This window comes from Carassius gibelio, chromosome B3 (genome assembly GCF_023724105.1).
Source record: "Carassius gibelio isolate Cgi1373 ecotype wild population from Czech Republic chromosome B3, carGib1.2-hapl.c, whole genome shotgun sequence".
NCBI classification, from domain to species: domain Eukaryota; kingdom Metazoa; phylum Chordata; class Actinopteri; order Cypriniformes; family Cyprinidae; genus Carassius; species Carassius gibelio.
In genome coordinates this window covers 47,518,914-47,531,046 of record NC_068398.1, presented here as the reverse complement: position 1 = coordinate 47,531,046, position 12,133 = coordinate 47,518,914, and positions in this window count along the sequence as shown.

Below are 12,133 nucleotides of genomic sequence, written 5' to 3'. Positions count from 1 at the left end.
GAAAAACTGAACTACGGTTGTTGAGACATGAGCAAAAAAGTACTTTTTATGGAGCCACCTAAGGGCGAAATTAGATTACGTAAAAAAATAGAAATCGTCGCAATATTAAAGAATATAAATATTCCACACCAAAGCAATAACGATAAAGGCACAGAGAAACGATATCATTTGAATCACTTTCAGAGTGCACTGTTTTTACGAGCTCAGGAATTTAAAGCTGACAATACTGTATGCTAGTGCGGATGCTAATATCGTGACCTTTATAGTTATGTCTTTGGTGTGAATGGGGCTTAAACGTACAAGGTGTAATGGTTAGCTTGGGTCTACGCATGTTTTTACAGGACATTCAAATAATAAATGCCATTTTGCCAATCTTTGATGTGGCATGACAGATGGCTGTATAAATGTGTTTAAACATGAAATCAACATGAATGATCATCTCTCGACTAGGATGCTAATTTTAACCAGTTAACCATAAACTGACTATAAGAATTTTGACTGATTATTACAATCAGTTAAATGGTTTAATAGGTGGTTTTTCTTTTTAAGTAGACCTAATTTATCAAAGTATTTTAAAAGATTTGCTGCAAAATCTGTTAAAATATGCTACAAAATTTCGATTGTTTTTTATATGCAAAAAAAATATGTTAACAAATATTCAGTCACATTTTTTTTATTTCATTAGAAATAATAAACACTGTAAACATAGGTTATTTAGTTCACCTCACTCCACAACAAAAGAAGCGATAGCTATATAAAAGCTAAAACATATTAATTTAGACTGAAAACAACAGTCTCTCATTCGACAAAATCTAATTAACGGCACAGATAAAGATAATTGTGTACATTCACATTAAAAACTAATCTTTGTGTTTTGGTAAAATAGGCCTAAAGAAAATAAGATGCTGCTTTCTGTCGTCTTGGTTTCCTTTCGCACAGCACAAAAATAAACCGAAAACTCTGCATACTGGGCTACAAGTTGCACATGTTAGCATTTTTAAGTAGTCACAGACACTTATCCTTTCTAATTTAATTAGAAAGTAATAATCGGTTAACGAGTGTCGGCTAGGAGAAATAACAGAAATGAACATCGCTACTCTTGACTCATGTAATCACTTAATCAGTGCTTCAACCACAGAAATACATCAATAAAACAGCTAGTAAACTAAATATCAAGTAGCATTTCAGTTACCTCAGGGCGAAGTCGTCAGTGTCTACAGCTTCGTTAGAGAAATGAAGTCTAGAGAAGAGCATTTCGCAAAATATTAGACTATACTCATTATATTTCACTTTTCCTGTTAATAATTTCTTAATTAATTAGTGTATGTTTAAATAAATCTGTTTTGAAACAACTTCTGACAGCCAGTCTGTGAATTAATATATTTCAACAACAAATAGAAATTAAAAAACTTCACCCTGTTCAAATTATATGTTTGCATAAAATGTTTGTATGCAGTGTTGATTTAAAATAAAATAGTAATTAAATATAAGTTTAGGCTCTATTGTTAAATGTAACCTCATGTAATAAGGTAATGTAATAAGCCTAAGCTGAGGTAGATTTTTATCCCTATGAATTTTAAATATAATTGATTTTACAGTATTTAAAGAAAGAGCAATGTGTTCAGTAAACCACTTTTAAAGATAAGGGCAATTTTATTTTAATTTAATTTGTACAGTTTACAGAAACCATAACGAACCGTCACGTCAAAACCGTGTTACGTACCGAACCGTCATGTTTGTGTACCATTACACCTCTAGTCAAGACATACATTTTTCCATCTAAGCAGTGTACTGTGGTTTGTTTTCATGTCTCCTTCCTCTTTTTGAGTTAACTTATGGATTTCTATGGGACTGCAAAGCTAGAGGCTCAGTTCACAAAATGACATGAAACTGTCACTGATGATACAGTCTGATGATAATGATTGTGAGCAAGTGGAGACGCTTTGCATGGACAAATGACGGGCCGCGCAAGGCTGTCTATGACTGTGTGATAAGCTCAAGTGAAAATAGGGCTCATTTGTTATTCAAAGCTGCTCCGTTTTCCCCACTCCCAGGAGCCCTTGCCGGGGAAGTTATCCCAGCCATCAAGGATGTTTTGGATGCAAAGTGACATGCAAAAAGTGAAAGATTTGCATATTTGCTTTCATGCCACCTGTTAGTCATGCGGTGTTGTTATTATTGCTTTAACAGCGCCATAAAACTTGTCATATTCAACATATTCTGCTTTTTATAGTGTTTAGATGAGCACTGCAAATATGAAAAGATTTTATTAGTATTTTTGCCTTGTTTTCCAGTACAAATGTCTAAACATTCACGAATCAAGAAGCATTTACTTTATAAGCAAAATTACCCTTTCGTCTTGTTTAATTAAAAATGATTGAAATGTAGTTACTTAGTTGCTTAAAACAAGAAAAATATCTGCCTATGGACATAAAAAAAAAAAAATCTTATTTTGACTTTGGATTTAGATATTTTAAAGATAATTTTATCTGGTTTTAAGCAAAAGTGAAACATTTATTAAAAAAGGAAAAATGACTTCTGCTAGTCAAGTTGCAACTTAATTCAAGAACATTTAGAGGAAAACAAGACAAAAATACTAAGCAAATTTTTTAAGTATATGAAATCATTGCAGTCTGTCATTATTTGAATTACACATCATTTGATATTTATTTCCCCCGGCAATTCTAGCGATGCACAACATGATTGCTTGTAATAGTAACGCTTTAGTCTCTTGATAACTTGCATTACACACTTTAGCAATGTATTTTACAGTACAGAATCATCTAACATTTTATAAACAAGGTTGAATTGCAGTGTTATTGCTGTGAGCTGAGTGGTTGTGAACTCTTGAACTTTTAATAAAGTTCAGCCTGGTACGAACAGAGTGTTATTTTTATTCCTATCCTTTTCATGTTCTTCATGGGGATCTTTTAGGGTTTGCGGTAAAATGTAGTTTTAGAGAGCAAGGAGACTTGTGTGATTACATAATGTGCAAAGCGTCTTACTGCTGAGCTCAGTTCTTGCTTGATATGGTTTTCATGCAAATTCTCTGCTAAGGATTATGGGTAGTGTGGTTCTTCACAGGGAATTTGGCTCAGTTTTTAAAAGGAAGCTGAAATCACCCTTTCCCATGAACATATATTATCACCTAATTTTAAAAGTCTCTGCTTGGTGTGTCTTAAAGCCCCTAGTCAATTTAGACGATGTTTTTTTTTTTCCTTTTTTTGAAATCTGCTTTTTGTGTTCTGCTACATCACTGTATTTCCTGATCCTGTCATAGTATACCGTTTTCATTCCAGGTTTCCAAATTCCTTATTCAAAACAATGGGAAAATTCTATGGAATAATGAATTCTATGGAATCATACAAGTTATATTACAAAATAAAATATAATTAATTAGATGGATTATCAAAAAAAGTAATGCAATGTTGAGTTTATGAAGCATATATGGCTAGTGTGAATTTCATCAAGGCAAATACAAACAGTGTGATTTTATGTTCAAATCAGATGGATGGTGGATATATATATATATATATATATATATATATATATATATATATATATATATACCACATCTCAGAAATCTGCATGTTACCAGTATGGGAATTAGTGTTTCATTTCATTTAATTTGGATTTTGAATTCAATACGATTAGTCAACATTTAACATTTTTGAATTCAGTACGATTAGTCAACATTTAACATTTTTGAATTCAGTACGATTAGTCAATGTTTAAAAAAAAATGGTCATTGGCTATTGTATTAGTAACACGTTTTGCAACAAATAAATACCAAGATGACATTAGATTGGGTAATGTTGGCTATTTATGGGTGGTGTCAACAGTCATCATAAAGTGGCCTGATTCACTGATCTCATTTAAAGTAAAATCACTGTTGTTGACTGTGTTGTTATTTGTCTTTGTCTTATTTGTCTTTAATCTCTATAGATTTTACACCATCACCCAAGATATTTCAATGTAAGATCCAGCAGCAATCAGTTATTCTTTAGGATTTTATAAATGAATCTCAACAGTGGTGACAATCATTAAAAAGCTTCATGCATGATTGCATGCGTGCATGATTTAAAACTCATCCATGACATCCAGGATGCATTGCAGCATGAATAAATTATCCAGCTAAATCGCCTTACACGCTAAGAAAATAAAATGTTCAAAAAATAAACCAGCTTGTCACTGGTGCAGCACTCTCAAAGAAACAACTTTTGGGGGCCTTTTTATAGCTTGTTTTGTAATGTGCATCTGACTTGTATAACATTTTGTTTTTTTTTTGTTTTTTTAATGTAAACGTTTTGATTGCCAATATTTTTGAGGCATGTTGAGTGTTAAAATGTGTCTCGGTGTCTAGTTGAAAATTCTTGCTCCAAAACATTTTTGTATCTTTGAAAGAGGATTTCAGCCGATGATAGTGGCTACATTTTTTATAATTCAGTAATACAGTAATACAACCCTACTTGTACTTTGTTCTGCTTAATTTTAATTCAATATAAGTCAAATGTCTTACGTTTAAGAAACAATCACCATAAACGGGACTTCAAATGAAGTTATCAATAAAACATCAACACTACTCACTACAGCTAAACCTCTGTTAAAATGTAAAACGCATTTCTCAGAACTAAGTTCACTGTGAAAAGCGCGCTTGTGATATCTTTCTGTAAAGATGAATGACACTTGTTTTATTATATTGCAGCCTCAGAAATCATCAAGTGTTACTGCAAGGTTCAAATAATTTCTAGGGTCACTGTAGACACACCTCCACTGGTCTGGGGTTTTCTCAATTCCTCCCTGACATCTGAATCTGCTCAGGATTTCTTGTGCTCGGCGATCCCCTCAACCGTGCAGTTTCCTGCTGTTGCATCATCAATAAACCTCTGCATTTCCTCTCATTCCTGCCTACTCTTTCAGTCCATTGTGACCCCAATCTGGGACTAGCTCCAGCATGTATGGAGGACGCCTCAGATCTGAACTATCATAAGGGAAGTGCTTGAAATCCCCAGAAGGAGTTGATGTTCTGTTGATAAAGGGTTAGGTTCTCCACTGTTCTGGACCACACAGCCTGAGAAAGTCCTGCTGCAGGACCCAGCCCTGATGGAGTGGGTGTAGAAGATGACACCACGAGCAAACTGAACACCAAACACTGAAACGACACCAATATTAAGCTTGAGGCAAAGCCTATATTTGATTCACATATCATAGCAGTTATCGCTGGTATCTTTGCACATTAAAAAACCCTGCCAGAACTGATCTACTGATATTTTTGAAAAGATCCTGATCTCAACAAAGAATGTTACCAACACCTACATAAGAAACATTCATTATTGTGCTCTGAAGAGATTAATCAAAGGTGGAGTTGTTTGGCCACAATTATATTTACAAAAACTAAGCACTGTAATTGCAAAAATAAAAAGACCACATACCAGATATTAAAAGCTAAATTTGCCACATACAGTAAGTGTATTGAAGAAAGGATTTATTTGTATAGCACTATGCACAACACCAATCATTTAAAAGCAGCTTAACAGAATATATTAAGTTTCTACATTATATTTAGGAGTAGTTATTAGTGGTGGCTAAGGCAGAAACGTTACAAATGACACATAATCAAATAAACAGACGATAAACGCTATTGACTGCTATGATTATATGTTGTGATTAAACTTTGTGATTGGGATTATATGTTGTTCTAGGGTTAGCATCATCTGAGGTCTTCTCCTGGAGATCGACCTTCATGCAGACCTTAGTCCCAACCCTACACCTGTCTGAGATTATCAAGCAACCCTGAAGACTGGTGCAGATGTGTTTCGTTTAACTCTGCAGGACAGTAGCGCTCCAGGAGTAGGGATGAAGACCCCTGGGATGAATTTACGCCCCTGCTTATCCCTCAACAAGGATGTTGATCCAGGAACATTTTGCACTCTGTGAAATCACGTTCACTGGCCAGGGACCCGTTCTTCGTACATCGCTACACAGCCAAGATGATATCATCACGCTAATCAGGATCTGGCTAATTCGGTTCTTCGAACGCACCTGTTGTTGATGTTTAGTATGGCTGGATTGTGTTATATGAGATAACTGTGTGTTCATGGGTTTGTTTAAAAGGGGCTATGTATCAATAGTAGAGTAACTGATCAGCAACGCTGTTATTGACTGTTCATCATGGCTGGATTGAGTTATCTAAGATAATTGGTTTAAAAGGTCACCTTTTTTCTTCAGCAGAGCAATAGCTTTTACTGGAAAAGACTTTTACCAAACCTTACTTAAAACGCCAGGGAACACCTCAAAAACTGTAAAAGCCAGAAGAGAGGGCTGGCAAAAAGTTACAGAACAATTATGATGAAGTACTAACGATACTATATGTTTGTCTCACTAATTAAAATGTAAATAAAAAATACTACTTTATAGCTAATGTAAGAGTCACCTATAACAGCCACTAAGATAAAGGTTGAAGAAAAAAAAAAAAAAAAAAAAACATAATAATATTAGTGGTGGTGCCCCCCATGTTACACTGCGGCTGAAGAGCTGGCCCTTGGGTTTAAAGCTGCAGTAGGTAACTTTTGTAAAAATATATTTTTTTTACATATTTGTTAAACCTGTCATTATGTCCTGACAGTAGAATATGAGACAGATAATCTGTGAAAAAATCAAGCTCCTCTGGCTCCTCCCAGTGTCCTATTGCCATTTGCAGAAACTCCATCCGCTCCCGGTAAAAAACAACCAATCAGAGCTGCGGTCCGTAACTTTGTTTGTTTTCAAAATGTAGAAAAATGTATATAATAAGCGAGTACACCATGAATCCATTTTCCAAACCGTGTTTTTGGCTTGTCCTGAATCACTAGGGTGCACCTATAATAAGTGTTTATATTCGGACTATTTTAGATTGCTTCGGGGATACCGCGGCGGAGTAACCCAGTACCTTTGTGATTCTTCATAGACATAAACAGAGAGAAGTAGATCCGGCTACAATGTTCTTCCGCAAGACGCAAGCAGTTATGTTTATTAACCACTAGAGCGTCAAAAGTTCCCTACCACAGCTTTAATGTCCACCGACCCATTGTTGAGGGAGTAGCTCTTCCTTGGTGCACTGGTAAATTAGCTTTTATCTGTCTTTATACACTGTACAATAATTGGTTGCTGCCTTAGATTAAGTGAAATCCAAATGTCTGTTTCAACTATGTTAAAATCTTCAGTAGCCTAGTGATTAATTGCATTGATATCAAATTAACTGCTAACCATATTTTGGGTGAAAGTGTTCCCATTATTTTTAGACTGTGTACTTTATTATAATGACATTGGGCCTCATTAATGAGGTTGGTACTAAAAACTAGTTGGTACAAAAGAAATACACACCTGCTCCCTACCACGTGTAAATGGTGTGTAAAACTCTGTTATTTCTGGCAAACTGCAAACACTGAATTTTGATGCACTGCCATAGTAATTACAAAAAATAGCCCATCCCCCGTTTTTTGGTTTTTTATATGATAACTGTAAAACAACGCTTGTCACTGTCAGTATTTACTCTGCAGTACAGACAGCTGTGGCCTAATGGTTAGAGAGTTCGACTTGTAACCTGAAGGTTGCAGGTTTGAGTCTAGGTGCTGGCAGGAGTTGTAGGTGGAGGGAGTGAATGAACAGTAATCTCTTCCTCTCTCAATACCCATGACTGAAGTGCCCTTGAGCAAGGCACTGAATCCCCAGGTGCTGGATCTATAGCTGCCCACTGATCCGGGTGTGTGTTCACTTGGATGGGTTAAATGCAGAGCACCAATTCTGAGTATGGGTCACCATACTTGGCAAATGTCATGACTTTCACTTTTAAATAGAGGACAGATGGGACAAATAGCTACCAGCCATTCTGCTTGTACAACAACTGCCTACAACAATGAAGAATTCCATGTTACTGCTTTTCTGTATTTAGTGACATTCTTTAAAATGAGATACTATAGTAATACATTGTAGCCATGGATATTCCAAATCATAGCAACTAAGGCGTCTCAGCTGGAAAAACACTGTGCCACAAAAGCATTCTCAAGCGCCATCAGCTGATCGTTTACAGAAGAGCGCCTGATGTTTTTTCAGCTGGCTGGAAACTCTTTGGTGGACACACGTTATTGAATATTTATTGCTAGGCATGTTTAAGCTTTTTTTTTTTTTTAAGTTAAGAATATTTATTATTCCCAAAAATTCATTCTAAGAATATTCTTATCTTTTTTCTTAAAATAGTTTTTCAGACAAAACCTTAGAATTCAAATTCTTAAAAAGAATCTTCTTAAAAATCATCGTAAATAATTCTTAAATTTAGGACAGCCCCAGACTTTTAATCTGACAGAAATCTGAAACAATAATTATTATTTAATGAACTTATTGGGTTATTTCAAATTGATTTGTTATATTTAATAATTACTACAACAGCATTTGCTGTAGAAGTGTGGATTCAAATACCGGAAGTGTTCACTCAGATGAGAGCGCAAAAATACGGCACAAAAATGAACAAAACATATCCCTGCAGTTTGAGACAGGCTATTTTAAAAGTAACTGTTCAAAAACAGGCCGCATTAAAGTTATCTTGTTGTTTTGCGCTAGTCAAAGTCGCAACGAAAATATACAGTCTAAGGTGTGTGTTTATGATTATTTCGGTAATCTATCGGAATCTTTATATTTTTTTACTTATACAAACTTAAAATATTATATATATATATAATATAGCGAGCGAGAGAGAGAGTTGTATTCACAATCAAAAAGTGAAAACATAAATGTGACTGCCTGCTTCAATTCAAAGGTTAGGAGGAATATCACAATCTGGCGTCCCCTGACTGGACAGCAAATGAGAAGCAAGACTACCACCCGCAAAATAAGACCTAGGCGAGCAGCCATTTCCTCTAAGCCAGTGGTTCCCAACCTTATTCAACACGCGGCCCACACAACAAAACACATTTACTGACCCCGCTATTGTTGGGTTCATAACTTTGTACTCAGAAGCTTCAATCAATCAATCAATCAAGTGCAAAATGACAAATAACACCTTACCTGGTCAGTCATGGAAGACCCTTTACTTGGTTGTTTGGCTGCTGAATACACTGCTTCAAACATAGATAGAAATGGAAATTGACTTTTTAGATTAAGTATTTAAATATGGCAGTCCCTTGTGAAAAAGTAGTGTACTTAAGTATGCTTAATAAAGTGTACTTATTGTGGAAATAATATACTTTAAAAGAACACACATAAGTGCAAATTAAATGTTATTTTCGCCGCTGTATCACAGATTTAATTCATTGAGTGATTTTTTTAAACAACTTAAAATATTAAAATATATATTGAATTACTATCAAACAAAACCGCAATGCTTTCACGGAAAATAAAACAAAGTTTGTATGTAAAATTATGAACCCAACAATATTATTGCAACATTAAAATTAAGGAAAGTGATTTTTTATTTCACATAAACTTAATAAATGTACATTATTTTTAATAAATGAATAACGATAAATAAAGTGAGAGAGAAAAAAAAACAAAAACAAATAAAAGCAAAATCTTAAGAGTGGAATATTTTAAAATTACAACTAGCTTACTAAACTTACACGGTTAAATCCCTTAGGAAAATTTTTTTAAAGTTAAAGTATGAATTTTAAATTTTAACATCAGACAGAACTACTAACATTACAAACAACAAATACAGAACTGCAGTGCATGAACTACCCCTTTGGTAGGTCTCTTGAGTCTATTACATAAAGGTCAGTTAATTCTCATCATTTGACACCACTTAACTGATGATTTTTTTTTATTTTTTTTTTGCATAGCTCTCATTGTTACACTTCTGCCTAAGCAGAGCCCTGACTTGAGATGGAGTTGTCCCTTGAAAACGAGCAATCACATCATCTGTGAACACAAAAATAATAACTTTTTATGTTATGATAATCACTGTTTTCTGATTTAAGAAGCTCCACTGGTTTATCTACAGCACCAATTTGTAAATCAAAGAAACGAGGAAACAATATTTCTTTCATTTGTTTTTTAAATGTCATGTTCTGTGTTTAATAAAACAGTAATAGATGGGTTACCATCCATACAATTTTAATGCAAATTGTTGATTTAGCACTACAAAATGCACAAAATCATGGGAGAAGATTCTGCATCAATAGCTTTTGCGTCAGTCATAAAGTGGTGGGGCTGTGTTGGGATCAGGTAATTTTTGTTTTCTCAGGTCCTCCTTCAGAGCATCAGCCATGTGTGTGGCTGCCTGTTTTGTCTTATCACTACAAAGTGAGATTTTTTTTTAATCCATTAATTATAAGAATACCTCACCCATAAATGCAATTAATGCAAGTTTAAAAAAGATTACATAACAACAAAGATGGTTCACTCCTATAATTATGAATGGGAGTCCCACCTTCTAAATGAAAGAGACAATTGCTGATTGGTAAAGTCATTGCATCACTGCAGTGGCCCTTAGAAGCAGAGGTTGGAACTACGCATTTGAATCGATATTAAATATTTATCAGTAAAAATAAATAATGACTTTTACGTTCTATTTGAGAATAAAAAACAACATTCATGGGGAAGTTAATTTCAGTTCATTTACGAGTACAGGGAGATGTTTTTGATATTTTAGTAGTCCCCCATTCATTTAGAAGACAGGGCTTAAGTTACAGCATTATCTATGGCTATTGTGTATATATATGTCTCATACATTTGGCTGATGGTTTTTTTAATTATAAGTCAAAAATGAGAAATAAAATTAATTAATTACAGATTTTGTTGAGTCTTTCTTGTCTTTCTTGGCTCAGTGGATGAATCCATCATTACAAGTACCTGAAATGAAAAAAAAAAAAAAAGTACACAAAACTGCACATACCTTTGCAGATTTCTTTGGATTAGTTCATAGGTTAGTGGCTTCCATGCGTGAAGTTTTGAAGAGAACCTTAATTAGATGTAAACATAATGCACCAGAATGCTTTGTTTTGGATCAAAGTTTCTGATTACTATTTGTAATAAAGCACAAATACTGTAACGCATTACTTTTTAAATAAATTAACTCCGTTACCGTTACTACATGGTGCATTGTCCGTTACTTTTTTTTAAATTAATTAATTTTGACTGAAGTATAGCCTACAGCCTAACCTGTGTTCAGCAGCGACGCATTGTAGGTCAGGATTGGTGGATACCAACCACTGTGAACACGAAGACGCAATGTGGGCGTGTTTCCGTTTATTCAAGTATGTGCGGCAATCATGTCGACTAGTCAAGGTGAGTGCAAGATGAGTGGAAATATGCTCACTATTTTACTTTAGTTCAGCATAAAGACAAAAACATTTTAGTCAAATTTGAGCTATGTCTTTCTGGTTCGTATGTACGGACCCCCGCACGTCACCTGTAGGAGAAATTTTTTTTTTTGCAATCCGTACCGTCAGTTCATAAACCTTCTTAAACATTATTTTCGTACGTTTAAACAAGCAGTACGGACTTTAGGCTCAAATAAAATTTTACAGTTTGTGCATTTCGTTTTAACCTATCCAAGTAACTCAGGTAGCCCATACAGCTCAATGTGATTCCTTTATAGAGTGTTAATACTTAATTAAATTGTAGAAATTGTGTTGTGGTTTTATTTCACAATGTTATATTGCATTAAATGATCAATCTTAATTAGCTAACTGAATTTATTTCTGTAATGCAAAGACGTGTCGCGTTGGGTGTTTTAATAGGGAATCGATTTTAACAAAATATATACACTATTAATTTTAAAATAATTAAACAATAAAAAAAATATATGTAACAAAACTCACAAACAAGCAGAAAAAAAATAATTCCAAAAGTAAAGTAGGCGTTGCGAAAGCTAGACAGAAAATACCCAGCAATTTTACGCCGGTTTCAATCACTGCATCTAGTGTTTTGCAAAGAAAATGGAGCACAACGGCAATAAACCTGTGCAACACGAGAGACGAGTGATAACCCCGAATAACTTGAGGAGTTCGATATGGAAGCACTTCGGGTTTTGGACTGAAAATCAAAATATGAAGAAGGACAAAGTGGTATGCAAACTGTGCGATCGTGAGTTCCCATATCACAGCAGCACTACACCTATGAGGGAGCATATGCAGCTTTATCATCCAGATGAATATAAAGA